Source organism: Pinus tabuliformis, chromosome 3_1, assembly GCF_031772625.1.
Source record: "Pinus tabuliformis cultivar Carrire ecotype Pingquan chromosome 3_1, CPIR1, whole genome shotgun sequence".
NCBI lineage: Eukaryota > Viridiplantae > Streptophyta > Pinopsida > Pinales > Pinaceae > Pinus > Pinus tabuliformis.
Genome location: NC_142301.1, coordinates 467,057,774 through 467,079,199, shown reverse-complemented (window position 1 = coordinate 467,079,199; position 21,426 = coordinate 467,057,774).

Below are 21,426 nucleotides of genomic sequence, written 5' to 3'. Positions count from 1 at the left end.
TGCTGAAAACCAAACTCTGACAGGATCTGACAAAGCCACAGGGTTTCCTTAGTAGCTTCAACGATGCCACGATACTCTGCTTCTGCTGAAGAAAGAGAAATGACACTTTATTTCTTACAAACCCATGTAATAGGTCCAAAACCAAGAGTGAAGACATAAACTGCAGTGGATTTCCAATCATCAGGGTCACCAGTGCAATCAGAATCAGTGAAACCAACCAATAGAGGAGATGCTTATGCACTGTAATGAATCCCAAGCTGAACTATACTTCGAACATAACGAAGTATTCTTTTAGCTGCTTTCCAATGACTTTCATGTGGGTTTTGCATAAATCGAGAAACAAGGCCAACAACAAAGGAAAGGTCAGGATGAGTACGGGTCAGATACAATATTTTTCCAAGAAGGTGACATATAAAGTAGCATTAATTTCAGGGAAAGTACAAGTGACTGAAACTTTGGCTCTAGATTGAAAGGGAGAAGGGGGTGGCTTACATTCTTCCATTTGAAAGTGGCATAGAAGATCACATGCATACTTCGGCTGGGAAAGGGAAATACCTTCTTTTGATTTCAAGACTTGAAGACCAAGAAAATAATGCAAGTGTCCTATGTATGTCATTTCAAGCTGCCTTTTAAGGCTAGACTTCACATGGTTTATAAGGTTGGGATCACTACCAGTAAGGATAATATCATCAAAATAAAGAACAAGAATGATAAGGGACTTATCCACTTTCTTGGTGTATACAATATTGTGAGAATGACACCTAGAAAAGCTAGTTTCTAAAAGATAGCTATCCATTTTGGCATACTAAGCCCGAGGGGCTTGCTTGAGACCATAAAGGGATTTCTTAAGCTGACATACAAGCATGGAATCTGTTTGTATAAAACCAGGAGGTTGTTCCATATAGATTTCTTCATGCAAGTCCCCATGCAAGAAGGTGGATTTAACATCCATTTGATGGACTTCCCATTTAAAAGAGGCAGCAAGGGAAAGAACAAGGTGGATAGAGTTCAATTTTGCAACAAGGGAGAAGGTTTTAGTATAGTCAATGCCTTCAACATGTGAAAAACCCTTAGCAACAATATGAACTTTATGTTTATCAACTTTTCCATCTGGTCCAAACTTGGTTCTGTAAACCCATTTGTATCTAACAAGTTTTCATCCCTTTGGAAGAGGAACAAGGTCCCCTGTATCATTTTCCAATAATTAATGATATTATTCATTCATAGTTGCGTCCCAATCTGGATGGCTTGAAGCTTCTGCAAAGGTGCGAGGATCATAATTCAATGAAGCTTGATCCAATAAAGAAGAGGCTTTATTGAACAGAGAACATGTACGATGTTGATCTGCAGGATCACCTGCAAGAGCACTTGCTGCATCCCGAGTAGTGCATACCCATTTTGGAAGCTGAGGAGCTGAAGGAGGATATCGAGAAGGTGGGGGATTATTGTCATCCTCGTTGTCATCATTTGAAGAAGTAATATTTTTAGAAGTAGAAGGGATAGAGAGAGGTGGCACATCGGCGGAGCTAGGCTCGTAGGTCGATATATTTTCAACAAACTTTACATATCTTCTAATGATAACATTTTTGGATTTTGGTTGAAGTAGTATATATCCTTTGACATCTTCAGAGTATCTAACAAAAACATATTTTTCACTCTTAGGTTCTAAGGCTTTATGTTTCTCATTTGGAATATGGGCCCATGCTTCACTTCCAAAAACACAAAAGTGACTTACATCTGGTTTAATTGAGCTCCATGCTTCTTCTAGAGTATTATTATTTAAAACCTTCGTAGGAGAGCGATTTACTATGTAATTTGCACAGTTAATTGCTTCTACCCAAAAATTAAGACTAAGTCCTTTAGATTGAAGCATACAATTAGCCATTTCCTTTAAGGTGTGATTCTTCCTTTTAGCTACACCATTTTGCTGTGGAGTATATGGAACAATATGTTGCAATTGAATTCCATGCTAAATGGAAAATTTGATGAATTTTCTATTAGCATATTCTCTGCCATTATCAGATCTTAGCTTAAGAATTTGATGTCCAGATTGTTTCTCAACAAAGCCAAGAACATGTTAAAGACTTCACTTTTGAGTTTTAAGAAGTATACCCAAGTGCGTTTGGAGAAATCATCAATGAAAGTTAAGAAATACCTATAGCCATAGAATGAAACAACTAGAAGTGGACCACATAAATCACTATGTACAAGCTATAAAGGGGATGAGGCATGCCAAGAGGCACGTTTTTCAAAACTATTATGATGATGTTTTCCGAGTACACATCTAGAACCAACACCATCTCTGCAAGATACCATAGGAAGACCTGTCACCATATTTTCTTTACATATATTTTGAAGGGAGTGATAATTTAAGTGACCAAATCTCTCATGTCAAAGTTTTCTCACTTCATCATTATGAGCAAAAAATATCGAGGGAAGAGTTGATGACCCAAAGTTGTTAAACTTATACAACCTTGTAGAATGCCAATAGCTAAAATCTATCTAGGATCTCCTAGGTTCTTAATTACAACATCATGAGGTGAAAATTCAACGGTTTTACCTTCACTTGAATGAGTTATCTGATATATAGCTAGAAGGTTGCAGAATAAGGTAGGAACACATAATACATCATTAAATTGACCATTGTCTAGATGAATAGTTCTAGTCCCTACAACGCTAAGAGATCTATCATCACCAACATATATATTTTTGGTGTTACAATCATTTAAAGAAGAAAACATGGCTTTGTTTTTGGTCATGTGATAAGAAGCTCCAGAATCAATGAGCCACTCATGAGAATGAGAAGAAGAAGATATATTTAGTGCATAACTAGATCGAGATGCTTGACAACCACATGCAAAAAGTGTTATTTCTGAAGATGAAGTTGAAGTTGAAGAGTGCTCAAAATGGATGTTATGCTTCTTCATTGATGCTTCCAAGGCTTCCATCTTATTAAAGAATTTGGATTCTAAGTGGCCATCAGGATTACAAATGTTTCAATGTGTATCAATCTTCTTCCCTTTGTTTTTAGTCGCCTTATCATTTTCTTGAGTTGATTTTTCGTTGTGAGACTGAAATTGCTTAGGACCCTTGTTTGGTTTAGGACCATTCTTTTTAGGGCGTTGCTTCTTAGGATTCTTTGAACTTGGTTGTTGTTAGGTTGCTAAGGCTTTATTAGAAGAGTTTCTAGTATTAAGAAGACCAAGATGGAAGACTTTTTCTTGCTCTCTTATTAAAGAATCACAGAAGGCATCAAAAGAGGGGGACTTGTAGTCTTGTCCTTGAGAAATAAAGACTTATCTAGTAGAATGGAAGGTGGAAACAAACAAAGAAATGGAATATATAAGGCTACCATCTTCTTTCTTAACCTTAACACCTTCCATGAAAAGTCTAAGGGTCTTGAACTTGGACAAAAAATATTCAATGGAAGAAAAATTGTTGGGGTCCAACGCAAGCAACTCATTTCGAGTTGATGGGCTCTAATTTCATTTTTAATTACAAAAACTTTATTGAGTTGTTTAATTACTTCATTGGGGGTATCAATTTCTATGATATGGAATCTAAGGTCTGGAGAAATAGACTCAACCCACGTGCTTGATATTGCTTATTTTCCCATTTGGCTTTCTTATCTTCATCTTTAGGTTTACATTCTTCGCTTGAGGCTATTCTATAAAGATCTTTACTTCTAAGTAAATCCACAATGTAGTATAACCATTGGAAGTAGTTGGTGTTGTCAAGAATAACTAGGCATGGACTCTCCGTTTTAAAAGTCACTGAAGCTATAGATGCTGAAACTAAGTGTTTCAATGGAAAGATCTTGAAAAATTAGGCCAATTAAAAAAAAAGACTCTGAAAACTTTTTCCGGATGAAGAAGTTATGGATTTTTGAAGAAAAGTTGTTGAAGATGCCGATGAACCACATGAATGTTGTGAAGTGAATGATAATGTTATATAAAAAAAATCCCCCCCTTTTAGCTCACTTAAGAAAAAAGATTACTTTATGTGACCCACTTTTATAAATAAGTTAAAGTCACTTTTACAATGGTACTTTATAAACTATGCACTAAATTGTAACTTAAATAAAAGATAAAGTGACTTTAGAATTATAGGTGACTCACCTTTTATAATGGGTGAGAACACTTTTACATAAAGTAACTTTAAAACATAAGTTACATGTGCTTTTTGAAAATGTAGCTCAACAAAAGAAAAGACTTGAACCCAAGACCTCTATTCTCATAAATTAACTTTAGACCAAGTGAGCTAGTTTAAAAGGTTAGTAAGTTTTGGAAAGGAGGAAACTTTTTTTGCTCACTGAAGCTTTGGAGTGCATCCTTACTTGTAAAACCCCTTTTAGCATACAAAACAAAAAAAAAACCACACAAAGCAAACAAACACTTAAAAGTATCCAAGCCTTACAGATTAAAGATATCCTCAATGTTTCTGATTTTCCGAGATCACACTAGGGCACGATGGAAAAAAACATACACATGAGAAAAATACTTACTTTCTGTTTCTCATTTGCCCAGATCGCACAAAGTCACAGGGAAAAGAGAATACATAGAAATGAAGGGTATAGATCCAAATATATATATATATATATATATATAGAGGACTATAAGCTGAAATAAATAGAGAGATAAATAACTATAACTGCAAATAAAGATTGTGTATCTACAAAATCTTAAAAATGACATATCTAGGGCTACCAGAAACCTTTTTGTGTGAAACGAAAGGGATTCCTCACAGGAACATATTTTCCTAACACAATAGAGCATTCCTCTCACCTCGAAAGTGGTTAGAAACAATAGATCTAGGAAACGTGAGTCAGATGCAGTTGTATCGACTTCATATTTGGATCACCAATGGATGTGGCCCTCAAATTTCTCTGATACCATGTAGGAATTTACAGGGTAATTTCTTTATATAGAACACCAAATGACATCGCTCATAAAAAAATCAGAGATTAGAACACCAGTATTCTTAACGTGGTTAAAACCTTCAAAGAGGGAAACAGTCCACGACCTGAGCCAACACGACCACTTTAGGCAATTTATTAATGTAAAAGAAAGAAAATTTACATAAGCTTCTCTCATGAGCTGTCACCTAACAAATGACCCTCCATGATCTTTAAATAGAGACCATGAACCAATCGGGTATTCAACCACAAATCAAGTGTCGATAATACTGAGGAGAGAATAAACCGTTAGATCACTTCATGTCTAGAACATATCATGACTGTCGGATTATAAGTTACAAAAGTACATACTAAAGAAACACAATTTACCTAACTATACAGTAGACCAAGTTATACTTAATTATCTCCTATGTGTTAGAATATCATAACAACCATCTCATATGCATGTTTACTCTGATATTGTTTAATAGACTCAAGTTAAGATAAATCTAGGTTCATTTAGTTTAGGGTGATCAATTCCAAAATTTAAGTGATCATATATATATATATATATATATATATATATATATATATATATAGCTATATCGTTGATTATTTGAAAAATACTGTAATACCCCTCAGTGAATTGTAAATATTTTAATTTAATTTTGCTAAAGTTACTTGGAAAATTGTGGGCCATGCTGAAGGCCTAGTATGAATAAGTGATAAACATAAATGTTTATCTTTCTAAATTTAATTAATAAATATTGTTTATGGTTAGCAATGAAAATTATGATGGGAAAAGATGTTGAAAGAGAGTTTCATATTCCAGACAGATAAAAGACAGTTATGGCCAAAGGTTGTTACCTACTCATATTCCTCTCCTTAGAGATAAATTATCTCAGTTAGGGAAAGGAAACCAAGAGGGTGAGAGGGAAAAACGCTAAGGAAACCTGAAAGAACTTGGAGTTTTGCTGGAGGAGACCCAAGAGAGGAGAATAAAAGTTGTAAGATTGATACCCTCATAGAGGACATTGTTGAGGTAGGAAGGACGTTGCCAAATTGATGAATTCTTGATCTGGATGGCTAGTGGAATTTCAGGCCGAAGCCCATGTACTCAATTTAAAACCCTAAGACTGGACCTCATGGGGGTAAAAGATTTCTAGGGCTGGGCCTGGTATGTTATCTGTCTTGAAAATTCTCTAGTTGTGAAGCTAGCTTGGGGGGAGTGGTGGTAAAGGGTAATGACTCTCATTGGTTGGGTGGAGCAATCTTTCCCTTATAACTTTTGTGGCAAGCTCAACTACTTAAACATATAAGTTTTCATGTGATGTAAATCTGCTCACTATATATATAATATTTATGTTTATGTATTTGAAATAATAAAATGTTCAAGGATTGAGTTTGGTTAGATACCCAAGTTATGAGACACTAATATGTCCAGACACTTGTGTGGGTAATTAGTCTAGGACTCCATATGATAGGACTGAAGGAAGTGTGACAATCCTTGGAGTAGGTTTTCCCTGCTCCTTCAGACTAGATATACACATATTTATATAACTATACTTATGGGTTTGAAATGAATTGTAGAAGGTACATGTTCATTTACTAATTTTTGTGTATTTATTTCTCTTAGAAAAATATAGGTTTAAAATAAAATAAAGGAAAGCAAACAATGTTACACATCATTGTAAGTGTGTAACAACAATGAATGAAAAACAAACATAACTAGCAAACTATTATACAAGAAGGTAACACAATTGAATTTAGAATTACTCAGTCGAGCATAGTTACACATGCTGAGTCATTTTACAATAACACAAAGATTCTTACCATGGAATAGAAATTAAAAGGTATAAAAATAATAGATAAATTCTTTATGCCTCAACAAGTATGCCACTGATAATTTAAGAAACATAATAACCCTAAGAGTACAAATTGTATAGTCGACCACCGAATAATTATAACAATACAAGTAGACATCTTGAAGTTCATAAAAAAAAAAATAGGGACTTGACTGAATTTCGATTACAGTGTATCAAATTTATGTCTCAAGCCCTCGATATGAGGTTTGGACTTATTATACACATATTTTTCATAAGAAATTGCAAGGCTAGATGGACGTAGTTAAAATAAACATATATTTTCTTTTAAGAACCCTAATAATATCTATATAAACCCTAGTTCATAGGGAGCTACTAGCTAGGCATTATGCCTTGAATGTCAACCTATTAAAAGAGAGGGAAGTTTTAGAAAAACCTGGAACATGTAGTCATTTTTCAAGCCACAAAATTTAAGCACTTGCTCTAGTAATCGGTAATATACCTGCAGGAAATCCACTAGACAAAAATGGTTAAGACATGAAAATAATAGACTCACTACAAAAAAACAGGAAATTCACGCCAGATTTAGCACCATATTTTAGTGCATTTTTTTCGAGTTAAGATGAGTAGCCTGGTGCTAAAATTGGCTCTATTGTACAATTTTTAAAGTGTCATTTTTTGTGTCATATTTTGTATCCTTTTTTACACCATATTTTGCATCCTCTTTTACATCATATTTTTCATCCTTTTTTACACCATATTTTGCATCCTCTTTTACATCATATTTTGCATCAGGATTTGCATCTGGTTTTACGACAGGTTTTGCTTCTAGTTTCACACCATTTTTTGCATATGTTTTTTCATCGTTTTTTGCTTCCTATTTTGTGCCATTCTTTGCTTCCAGTTTTATGCCATCATTTGCATCAAGTTTTACACAATATTTTGCATGCAATTTAATGCTTTTTTTTTTGAATCTAGTTTGTGCCAATTTTTTCACCTAGTCTTATGCCAATTTTTGCTTCTAATTTTGTATATATTTTTGCATCTAGTTTTGCACCATTTTTTGTGCTTATTTTTGCACTATATTTTGCATCTAATTTTGTATGCTTTTTGGTGTCTAATTATGCATTCTTTCCAACCCCCAAATTTTCATCATTTTTTCTTCCTCATTTTGTGTCCACATTTGCATCTCATTTTGTGTGTAGGTTTGAGCCTAAATTTGCATTGTTTTTAGCATCCAATATGGTGTCCTTGGTTTCACCATTTTTTTAGCTCAATTTTGCATCGCAATTTTACACCATTTTTTGCATCCTCATTAGGCCTCTAAATTTGCATCCTTTTTTTTGCTTCTTTTTAGCACCCAACTTGACATCCCCTTTTGCATTCAATTTTATGTCTAGTTATGTTTCATTTTTTGCATCTAGTTTAGTGTCCATTTTTGCGTCCTTGTTTTCACTCTGGTATCCTTTTTATGCCTTCTTTTGTTCCCTTCTGTGTCTAGTGTTGCACCTTTTTTTACTTCTAGTTTAAAACCCAATTTTTTTCCTTGTTTGCTTCTTGTCTTGATGCATAGTTTAAAATCCAATTCTACTTACATTTTTACATCCATGATTACATCCACATTTGGCTTCTTGTTTAGAGTGTACTTTTCTTTCCATTTATGACCCCCTTTATGGGTTCATTTTACTGATTTCAATTACATAGTGAGATATATTACAATTTCTAAATATCATTAAATAAGATATCACAATTAAAATTGATAACATAATGTTTGTAAGTAAATTTGAAAGAAATTGAAAACATCCATCCAAGAAATAACAGTATCATCATATATAATAATTCTCCATCAAAAAATCATTGACAATTTTCAATAAACATATATGACTACCAAATCAACACCTATCACATATATCATTATTCTAAGGTAAATTTACGACATCCATCCAGAAATAGTAACATCGTCATACATAATAATTCTCCATAATTTTTTTTTGACAATTTTCAACACATATATAAAGTAACAATATAATACTAATAATATCATCGCCATCTTTAATCAAATCAACTAAAATTCAAATGTGTGATTATGAGATCAAAATCTTTCATGAATATCATTATTCTTAGGTAAATTCAAAACATCCATCCAAATATAATAGTATAATCATACATAATAGTTCTCCATCAAAATAATGTTGATAATTTTCAAAATGTACATAAGGCATATAAAATTTAATCTTATAATGTAGTGATATGTAGTGAGCAAAACAATGAGGTTGTGAGTCTTGATCACACCATTATTCAACAAATGAAAGCTTGAGGAATACTGCAAATAGAGCCATTGCAAAACCCATAAGAGGAGTAGTTCCCCATCCAGGAGCTACTTTACCATATTCTGAATTAAGTGGTTTTAAGGTTGTTCCTACAAGGGTTTCTTTTGGCGTGGTTTTGGAAGTATCATCAATGGTCTATGTAGCCACATAAATTATTGTATTGGTTGAGATCTGTTAACTTTGTTATTACCCAATTTTTATTCCCGAATACCTTACCTTTTCTTTCCCCAAAAAAGAAGAACGAAAAAAATATCAAATCACACCATCTCTATAATAGGTATATGCTTTGGTCCCAACAACAATGAAAGCTGCAAAAAACAAAGTAGCAATACTGCTGGATAGGACCGTTTCAATATTCCCCATGCGTAATCCTACGTATAAATGTTAGAGAGGACGAACACTGAGATGGAATAGACCTGCTAATATACCCAAAATATCCGCTGCTATATGATGAGAAGCTATTCCTCCTGGAACAAAAGGACATACAAGTGGGAGTATCATATTCATAAATTTTGTAACCAAACGTTGTTGGTATCATATACATCAATTTTGTAACCAAACATTGTTGGTATCATAGACATAAGGTTAGTGACCTTGTAATATAGTTGAGATATGGAGAAAAGTCCATAGGGTTCCATATGATTTAGATGGCATCATATACATAAGGTTAGAGGTATTTTAAAATAGCTAAGATATGGAGAAGAGTTCAAAGGTTTCCATATGATTTAGATGGTCTATGCTTGATGTTTGACCTTTCAAAAGTACAACTTGGTAGTAGAGAGTGGCGGAGGCAGCTGCTATGGATGTTTATAATATTGTTGGTGGTGGTGATACCTCAGGTGTAGGATATGAGGCCGTTTCTACCACTGCCATTGGTATTGAAGCCTCAAATACAAGAGTAAGAGGAGAGGAAACATGTGAGGTAACCAATGGAGGAGCATAAACCAACGTAGTAGAAGTGACACATGGAATATATTGGGGGTATAAATGTGGTGTATACTAGATATATGGAAGGGGTGGGATATGGAAAGGCCTCAACATGTACATATCCTTGCGCAACAGGAGAGGCCACTTGCAAATTATAATGATGCAACTTCAAACAGTCGAAATGAAAAAGCATAACACTAAAATTATGCATTCCTTCCCCTCCACTGTGAATCTATTTTTTTCATGTGTGAATCCATTGGAAGGACATGCATTATTAAGACACTTGTATTAGTTGTTAGATATGAGACTTTTGTGATCCATATTGTAGATGAATGTCTTTCAGATTAATCACATCACTAGGATTTGGTCGACGTTTCAAACCAAGTAATGTGGTTCATCCTTAGGACAAGGTGAAAAAATCATACAATCTTTAAGAATAAATAGCAGGGATGCATCATAGCCTAGGGTCAATCATTGAAAAACTAGCCGTTGGAGTTTATTTGAAAAGGTAAATTCAAAACAATTAGAATGGAATTATTTGATATTATAATTATAATTATAATTATTTAATATTCTAATTTTAGTTATGAATTATTAATATTTTAGTTATTGTAAATTAGTAATAATAGTAATAAGTTGTTAAGAAAGTTAAAATAAGTTCTTAATAAAAAGAGGATGGGAGATTATATAATAATAAGATAAAAATAGTTGTTATATATAATTAATAATCAGGTTATAAGGTTAAGAGTAAGATTCAAATATGCTACAAGGGATAGGAATTATTTATTATAAATTTTAGTTATAAATTGGTAAATATTTATTATTATAAATTTAGTTATAAATTAGTATTGTTAAGAATACTCCACATTAATAAGATGGTTAAGAATAACCTATAAATATTACTAACGACAGTTATTAGGAGATTATAAGAATATTAAATACTAGTGAGGTTTAGATCTAAATTATTATATACTATAAAGAGTAAGGTAAAGAGGAGTTATGATAATGAAGCAAATAGGAGTGAAGAGATAGATTCAAAATATTATATGCTAATGAAGCAATTAAGAGTTTAATAGTATATATTAATTATGTTAAAATAGGGTTAGAATATGAATAAAGATAAGAGATAATATGTGCTATCAATATATATATATATAAAAGGAGAGGAGGGAATTGATTTAAAATAGAGTACTGAGGAGCTTGATAATTATTATAATTATGTTAAATAAGATAATATATATATAAAAATAAAGTGGTGGGGAGGGAGGAGGGGCAAAAAATACAGTGAGGACAGAGACAAGAGGATTATAAGGAGAGGGTTGGAATGCAACTTTTACTTCATTTCCAACTATCGTCTCTATTGAGATTTCTAGAATGCCTTTCAATTTCGATCGCCTCCCTAAGCTTCCTATGGTGGAAACGATCAACCCTAACAATGACTCTGAAATCCTCAATACAGACATGGTGTTTGGATTTCTCCACATGCTCAGCCAGATCCGAAGAGTGGGAATGATTTTGCCTTATGTTTGCAGCGTGCTCATGGATCCTCTAGTTAATTGATCAAGCCATTTCTCCAATATAAGACATACCACAGGAGCATGGAACTAGGTAAAATCCCTTCATGTCCTTCAGGTCGATAGGGTCCTTAACCGAACCAAGAAAATTTCTAATGGTCCTCACATGTTTGAATGAAGAGGAAACATTATTCCTTCTAAGGATATGGACAATCCTATCTGTGGTTCCTTGAATAAACAAGAGATGAACCTTTGAGATAGGATCAACACGAGCAATTTTAACTCTATTTCCTTTATTGGATCTTTGAAACGCCTTGAGGCTTTGAGTTTTGATGTACCCATTATTTTTAAAAACTTCAAGGAGATGAGATTTCTCCTACTCTAGGTGGTTTTCATTAGAGATTCTCAGAGCCTGGGTAGCCAAGGTGCGGAGAACACCAAATTTTTGAGCAGGAAAATGATGAGAGCTAGCATGAATATGTTTCGTGTGAGTTTTTTTGTGAAAAAATTGGTGACAAACATAATCATCTTTAATTCTACAGAGGATAATGTCAAGGAAAGGAAGGCATCCATCCACCTTAACTTCCATCGTGAACTTGACGGATTCAGATTGGGAATTAAGGTGGTTGAGAAACAGATCCAACTTCTCATGACCATGGGGCTAGATGACACAAGTGTCATCAACAAACCTCTTCCACTTCTTAGGGCAGAATTGAGCTGAGGCTAAGGCCTTGGACTCAAAATATTCCATAAATAAGTTTGCAACAATAGAGGAAAGAGGGGAACCCATCGCAACACCGCATGTTTTCTCATAGAATTCACCCTTGGAAACTGAAGAAAGTCGAGGTGAGGCAGAGGCCAACCAACCAATATAGTTATTGGGTCAAAATGATATGGATTACCATACACCATGGTGATAGTTATAATAACAAATATTTAACCATTCAATATGGTTGCGATGATTCTATATTATCTAGTGAATAGGTTAAGCCGATTCATTGAACTATAACTACTATGGACATATACATTTAAAAACAATAAAAACCCTTTATTCTTGGAATTAATTGGAGTAAGTGGATAAAGCTTGGTGCTCAAACTTTAATTCTTATTTTGCTTGTGAGTTATGGATCTCTTATCGTTGTTAGACCTGCATTACCAAAACCCATGCATCAGAGCTGTAGATCTAGCTATGGATATATGAATCTCACAACAATAAAATGTTTTTATCAAAACCCATGTAGTATTTGTGGTATACTTGCATTATCAAATCTTGTGTATTAGGGAAATAGATCTAGCTATGGATATATGCATTCCAGAACAATAAAAATCCTCTATCTAAAACCCTTGTGTTAGCTATGGATATATACATTCTAGAACAATAAAAATCATCTATGTCAATGAATTAGCTATATAAATCACTTGTATCATCGAAATAGATCTAGCAAACCCCTATATCAATGAATTGGATCTAGCGAACCCTTGTATCAACAAAACTAGATCTAGCAAACACCTGTATATGTGAATTAGATCTAGCAAAACCTTCTAGAAAATATCTGTATTAGCAAACTAGATCTATCAAACCTTGTATGAGCTAACTAGATGTAGCAAATATAAGTATGGGCTAACTAGATGTAGCAAATGGATATATGCATTCCACAAAAATAAAAACCCAGATATATTGATAGAGTCTATAGATATATAAGGAGGGGAAAAATACAGTAGGAGGGAAATTCAACAAATGAGGAAAAACCATAATCTAAGGAAACAAATAAATAAATAAATAAATGAGGGAAAAAAGAGAATCTAAAGAAAATTTAATTATTAGTTATTTAATTAAAAAAATAGTTTTTTCTATTTTTAATACATAATATCTAACTTAAAAACATTTTATTTCCAATTTACTTATATATTAGCTCAACGTTTTAGCCTTATTTGTTGAACTATTAACAACCTTATTTTCATTCAATTTAAAAAATGCTTTTGTCTTTAATAATGGTTTCTAATATATATATATATATATATATATATATTTGTTTAAATAATTTATTATTTTACAAATTAAAGTTAACTTTTCATTTTACTTTTTGTATACATAATATCTAATTTAATATCATTAACCCTAGATTTAACATTATTTATAGAACTTTTTATAACTTATTTTTTTCATTCAAATTAAAAAAGAATGTTCTTGCTTTTAATAATAACTTCTAATAATATACTTTTAATATATTCATATTTATAAATATTTATATTTTGAATACTTATATTTTTCCTTATGTTATTTTTTTAAATTTGTTTTTAAATGTTTTTATATTATTGGTTTTTGACTAATTAATGTTGACTTTCTTTTTTATTTGTTTTTTCCGTTGAATTCAAGCATTTTTGCATTATTTATTTCCTCCACCTATGTCATGATGATGAGTTTGGAACATTGACCCAAAAATATTGTTACGATTAATCTGAAGAAGTAATTCTCTTAAAAAATATTATGGATTATATTAATATTTAATTTCGATATCAACATGATTTTTCATTCTTAGATTAATTTAGGTTGAAGGTACATTTTCATTCTCTAAAATACAAAAATCTATATTAATTTAGGTTGAAGGTACATTTTCATTCTCAAAATACAAAAATCTATATTAATTTAGGTTGAAGATATATTCTATTTTTCTAAATTATAGAAGTAGAGTAGGGTAAAATTAATATTAATTTAGGTTATTATATATTTGTAAAATACAAAAGGAGATTGTATTGATTAAAATATTTATCTTTACTCTGATTCTACCAAGCATAGAGAAGGATTGAACTTCTAGTGATGTAAACCTCTTTTTGAGTGCAAAACTTAAGAAAATATTTGCACCTTGAGAGATTTGATCCCTCTTGACACTTGATAGATTTGGAATTAAGATATATATTTGTTGGTTTTATCAAATGTCGAGAGGGATCAAATCTCTTGAGATGCAAACTCATTTTGAGTGAAAAATTTGAGAAAATGTCGAAAGATGTGATCCCTCTCGATACTTAATAGATTCGTAATTAAGATGGACATATGCTTGTTCTTTATAATATTATTATATTATATATAAATTTCACATCTCTATCTATAAAAATTCTTATTATTAATTTTATTATAATCCTTATAATACATATAACTACATACATGTAAAGGGAATTTTTTAGACATGTTTTATACTATTTTTATTTAATTTGTTAATGTCATGTGCGTAGCATAAAGTATATATAAAGAGGGAGTGTGCACATGCTTAGAAAATGAGTTTATTGTAAGTATTAGGTTATTATATGTTTATTAACTAAATTTAAATTTAAAGTTTTGAAATGTCATACTTATAAATTTGAATCTACCCTCAATGGAATGACTAAGACATGCCAAGTTGGAGAGTGCATTGCCATCATCCCATAGAGCACTCAGAAATAAGGATGTGGCCATGCACCCTCCCTAATTTCATTAACAAGCCATCATGAAGTTGCTTAGAGGATCGTTTGACATCACTCCAATTTGGTGTCAGATCCCTCTAGAACTATTGTTGGTTTAATGGTTGCACCCGTCATTAGTTTCATTATCAACCTACAAGCCTCTACAAAACTCTCATAATTTATAGGTGTGGCCATTTGCTCCAAGAACTAGTCATAATTTTCACAAGGCATACGTTAATTCAAGCTACAAGGCCTTGTAATTTATTTAATTATTAGCATTCAAGGGATATTATTCGTCAACTACAATAATGCCATAGGATGTTTTCTCTAGGGATGCTACTTTAACTCTGTATAGCGGATAATTTTCTACCCTTTGTTGTTTCCTTTATTTCTATTGTTCTCTCCCAGTGCATCCCCCGGCATCAGTTACATTGTTTTCTCTTTTCTTTCTTGTTGTGTCAACTCTAAACCCATCACTTAGACTGTTATAGTCAGGTTTGGCTACGTTTATTATTCACTTTCGATATATTTTTCAAGGAACAATCCTTCTCCTTTAAGTTCTTCTTTGAATCCATCCTTGAGAGAACCCCTCATGTCCCAAGTTCCTCTCCTTCTTGGCTTCCACTACCCTTCACTTCCATCTCTTAAGCAAACATTCAAATTTTATTTGTGTTATCATTGATTCAAGCTTACAATTCATATTTGATGCACTCAAAGCCTACACGGAGTGGCCCACTACATAAAATGAGGCTTTTGATCCCAATACAAATTCTAAACTTCAACACCTTTGTATTGTATCCACACTCACTGAATATTCATGAAAAAATAAGGGCAATGAAACATGACATTGTAGGAAAGCACAAATGTTTGATAGATATTGAAGTGGCTAGAGAGGTAGCATATTGGGTGCTTAACAGAACACACACCAAAGGAAGACACATCTAATACATGTATATTATTGATATCTACTAGTATTTGAAAATTCTATTAGGTACTATATTGTTGGATCACAATGAGGCCAAGGAGCAATTTTTCCTCATGTTCGATGAGCTACAACTTTCCATGAAGAACCTAAAGAGACACTTAAATAAAATTGAAGATTGTTTGATACTTCCTCCATATCTAGGCTATGTGCAAGGCAGTATCAAAGAGTTAATCACAATGGAAGAACCAAACTCTTCTAATTTACAGTAATGGGTTATATTCAGTTAGTTGGGAGGTTAAACTAGTTAGTTATTTCTCATATTCTCGCATTGGCTGCACCTACAACCAAGACAATTAAAAATTATGCCCTAACAACCACCATTAACTTGGTTCAATCCACATGACTAGGTACACCACAATAACCGGGTGGTAAAATGAACAAGAATAAGAAAACTATTTTGAATGAGAAGAAAGAACCATAAGCTCCAAATGTCAATGCTAGGGGAAAGAAAGAGTGAAATCTAAAGTTTCCATGTAATATTGTGTTAGGGGCCATATGAAACATCATTATCCACATTTGGACGAGGTCAATGAGAACAATACTTAGTGAAACCCCGCCACAAAACCTATTGTGTTGAACAATCCTTTCCATCCTCAGCAACAATGCCAAATCATGATTGTTGCAAATATTGCACCTCCACAAGGGGGAATTGTAGGGCATCCTCCTAGTGTGGATGCACCTATGACCATTATGTTATGTGAAGAAATGGTAAACTTGACCATGATACGAAAAATAGATGAAATAGTCTTGCAAACTTGGATGAAAACGCAGATTCAAAAGTGGAAGTAAATATGGGTGCAATGAAGGTACAAAAATTGGCGCAAATTGTGGTGAAACAAAAGTGGATGCAACAATGAACACAAACTTGGATGCAAAAAGGATGCAAAACTTGGATACATAATAAGATTTAAAAAGGAATGTAAACATGGACACAAGCTTGGGTGAAATAGTGGACACAAACTTAGATACAAAAGTGGATGCAACAAACGTAGATGCAAAGTAGGTACAAAATGAGATGCAAAACATGATGTAAAAGTCAATGCAAAAGGGGACACAAAAAAATACACAATATTCGATGAAAACATGGACAGAAAAGAGGATTCAAATGTGGATGCAAAAGTGGAAGAAAATGTGGGTGCAATGATATATGGAAAACATGGATGAAATTGTATTTCAACAAATATGTATGCAAAAGTGGATACAACAAAAGAAACAAATGAAGATGCAAACTTGGATGCAAAAAGGGATGCAAAAGTGGACACAAACATGGGTGAAACAATGGACAACAAATTGGATGCAACAAAAGTAGATGAAAAAGTGGATACAAAACAAGATACAAAACCCCATGCATAAACCCGACACAAAAGTGGATGAAAAAAGAGGCAATATTTGATGCAAATTTGGATGCAAACGTCGATGCAAAAGTAGAAGAAAACATGGCTTCAAGAGTAGGTACAAAACATGGCACAAATTATGGAAAAAAAAGTGGATGTAAAAGTGGATGCAATGATAGATGCAAAAAAATAAGCAAACTTTGGTGAAAAAAAAATGCAAAAAGGGATACAAAAGTAGACGTAAACATGGGTGCAACATTGGATGAAAAAGTGGATGCAATAGAAGTTGATGCAAAAGTAGATGCAAAATGAGACTTAAAACTTGATGCAAAACTTGACGCAAAAGTGGATAAAAAAAGGGATGCAAAAATAGATGCAAATGAGGATGCAAACGTGGATGCAAAATTAGAAGAAAAAGTGGGTGCAAAGGTAGGTGCCAAACTAGGTGCAAATTGTGGCACAACAAAAGTGGATGCAATAGTGGACACAATAATGGATGAAAATGAGGATGCAAATGTGGATGCAAAACAAGATGCAAAATTGGATGCAACAAAAGTAGATTCAAAACTAGACACAAACCTTGACACAAAACTTGGTGCAAAAGGGATGCAAAAATGGATGGAACAAAAAGTGGATGCAATAGAGGATGAAAAAGTAGGCGAAACAAAAATTAGGTGCCAAACTTGACGCAAAACCTGGCACAAAACCTAGTGCAAAGGATGGTGCAGGACTTGGTACAAAACCTCATGCAAGACTTGGTGCAACACTTGGTGCTAAAATTGGTGCAAGGCTTGGTGCAAAAACTGGTGAAATTTTTGCATCAAATTTTGCACCATATTTGATAAATGGATGCAAATAGCACCAAAAATGGTCTCTAGATGTAAAAAAGGAAGCAAAAAGGGATGCTAATCACAGGGTTTTGTTGTAGTGTCTATGAACCAAAACAAAGGAAATATTAATGATAAGACTAGAAATTCATCTGATAACCTGAGCTTGGACCCTAGAAGTAATTCTTTGGAAGATTCTATTCAACATAAAAAATAGAGGCTATTACAAGGAGTTAAACCCTAAGTTGAGAAGAAGAAGGACCATGGTTTTGTTTTAAAAGAACAACAATTGGGTAAGGAAATTACCCATTACTTAACAGGAGTCCCTCGAAGAAATCAATGAGCACACCTTGAAAGGGTTGGTCATCGTTAAAACCCTAGGATATCATCGAAAGTTGACTAAACACCATAAAATATTAAAATCTTAAGCAATTAGCTCTAAAATATGAAACAAGAACAATCACTAGAATAAGGTGCTCTATTAACATTAAAACTTCAAATAATCATGAGAATTTCAACTGATATGTCTCTTATGTTGAAGAACCTTTACCTCCTTGGGTATAGACCACTGCATTATCATGAATATTGATGAGCTAAAACAGAGTTTTATTTCATTGTCAGAGCGTAAATACCATGTTGGGGAAAGCCTGGTAAACCTTAAAAAAAAACCGTGTAAGGCATTGGAGGTGAAAAGGGAAACCAATTTGCAAATAATCATAACAATATAAGGAAGCATGGGCTACTATATAAATTTGAGAATTATTTCATTAAAAGAAAGCCAATGCAAGAAAACTTACAGAAGTAAAAAAAAACCTACCTTCCGTGAGTAATCCATGACGAATTAATGGATTTAACCAATGGGATACTGAGTAATGGCCAAAATATGGATGGGCATACTAGTCTCTATAAGAGAGTAGTCAGAGAGCCCTGTTGGGGGCAAAGGAGGGTGTGAATGAACACGGAAGGGCACAATAGGGGAGGGGAAATTACCCCTTAACCAATAGTTAAATCTTCCACTATCGATCTTAGCCCTGATTCAGCGTGTACTGCGGATCTGGTGACACCTCACTAGCATTAGTCCTTGGCATGAAATTAGATGTCATAAATTTCAATGTGTAACAACTGAGAATTATAGAGACCAATAAGGTAAGTAATCATACAAGTGTTGTAGATAAACCATACGAGGGTCAAATATTATAAGTCTCATAATAATGGCTAAAGATAACTGTGCTAGTGACTATGTCGTAGAACATAAAAAAATATATAACCCAATACATTATAACTTCTTCACATGATATATCCACAATAACTGAAATGAAGGGAGGAAGTGACCTTGTTGAGACTACCATATACAAAAAATAATATCATGTATTTATCAAACATTGGATGATGATGGCCCATACCATTATGATAACCTTTATTTACAATATATATATATATATATATATATATATATATATATATATATATATATATATATATATATATATATATATATATATCTGTGTGTGTGTCTTTCTGATATATATATATATATATATATATATATCAGAAAGGCACATGACGACTTTAACCAGAATCGTGTCAACCCAATCTTATACAATTTAGTTATATGTATTCTCTACATAGTAAAAGTAAAAAAACAAAAGAAAATGAAGTAATATAGGTATGTTACAATTGGTATCAGAGCCACATGTTACAATATTGTGGCCTATGAGCCTGACTACAACTAAAAATAACTTACCAGATGAGGAACCAAATAAATTTCTATGTTATAGAACTAAGTCAAAGAGAAGTGAAAGAACCTTGCCTTGAGTAATTGAAATAAATTTCATTATGTAACCTAAGTTATAAAAATACTAATTGAATTATTGTTGAGGTACCCTTACCTACAAGAATGAATATATTGGCATCCCAAGAGAGAACAACATGTTAATTAGTAAATCATATCTCGTGACTATTGGATAGTGAGTAGAGAGAGAAGTTTATGAGCTATAACGATGAGGAAGTATATGCATAGTAAAATCAGGAGACATATACATGTGTAAATGAAGTAAAGTATCAATTCCTATACTATTAAACAATTATAAAACATCAGATAGGTATGTTTAAGAGAGAAGGTAGGGTGTTGCATATGAAATCACTCTGAAAGGTATAGAATTATCTATATGATGATTGTTTGTTAATAGTTGCAAGACCTTTTTATTAATTTGCACAAAATATTATTTTGATACATAATTTATATATATTGATATTCATAAGATTGATATTCATAAAGATGTTTTATGTTAAAAATTTAGTATAGATTGTCAAGGAAGGAAATAGGTATGAAAACGGTGTAAAAGATATTATTGGTGCCAAGGTAAGAAATATATAATTGTTACAATAGATACATATGAAAATTAATCACTTGACAGGTATAAATTACCTCCTTACACATATACTAGTTTTTGACCAAGAACCTTTTTGAGAGAGTGAATGAAGAAAATACTTGATGGTAAAAATAAGCTTTTGAACCCTAATGGAAAAGTAATATGAACATGTATGGTGGGGAGGGAGGAGGGGCAAAAAATACAGTGAGGACAGAGACAAGAGGATTATAAGGAGAGGGTTGGAATGCAACTTTTACTTCATTTCCAACTATCGTCTCTATTGAGATTTCTAGAATGCCTTTCAATTTCGATCGCCTCCCTAAGCTTCCTATGGTGGAAACGATCAACCCTAACAATGACTCTGAAATCCTCAATACAGACATGGTGTTTGGATTTCTCCACATGCTCAGCCAGATCCGAAGAGTGGGAATGATTTTGCCTTATGTTTGCAGCGTGCTCATGGATCCTCTAGTTAATTGATCAAGCCATTTCTCCAATATAAGACATACCACAGGAGCATGGAACTAGGTAAAATCCCTTCATGTCCTTCAGGTCGATAGGGTCCTTAACCGAACCAAGAAAATTTCTAATGGTCCTCACATGTTTGAATGAAGAGGAAACATTATTCCTTCTAAGGATATGGACAATCCTATCTGTGGTTCCTTGAATAAACAAGAGATGAACCTTTGAGATAGGATCAACACGAGCAATTTTAACTCTATTTCCTTTATTGGATCTTTGAAACGCCTTGAGGCTTTGAGTTTTGATGTACCCATTATTTTTAAAAACTTCAAGGAGATGAGATTTCTCCTACTCTAGGTGGTTTTCATTAGAGATTCTCAGAGCCTGGGTAGCCAAGGTGCGGAGAACACCAAATTTTTGAGCAGGAAAATGATGAGAGCTAGCATGAATATGTTTCGTGTGAGTTTTTTTGTGAAAAAATTGGTGACAAACATAATCATCTTTAATTCTACAGAGGATA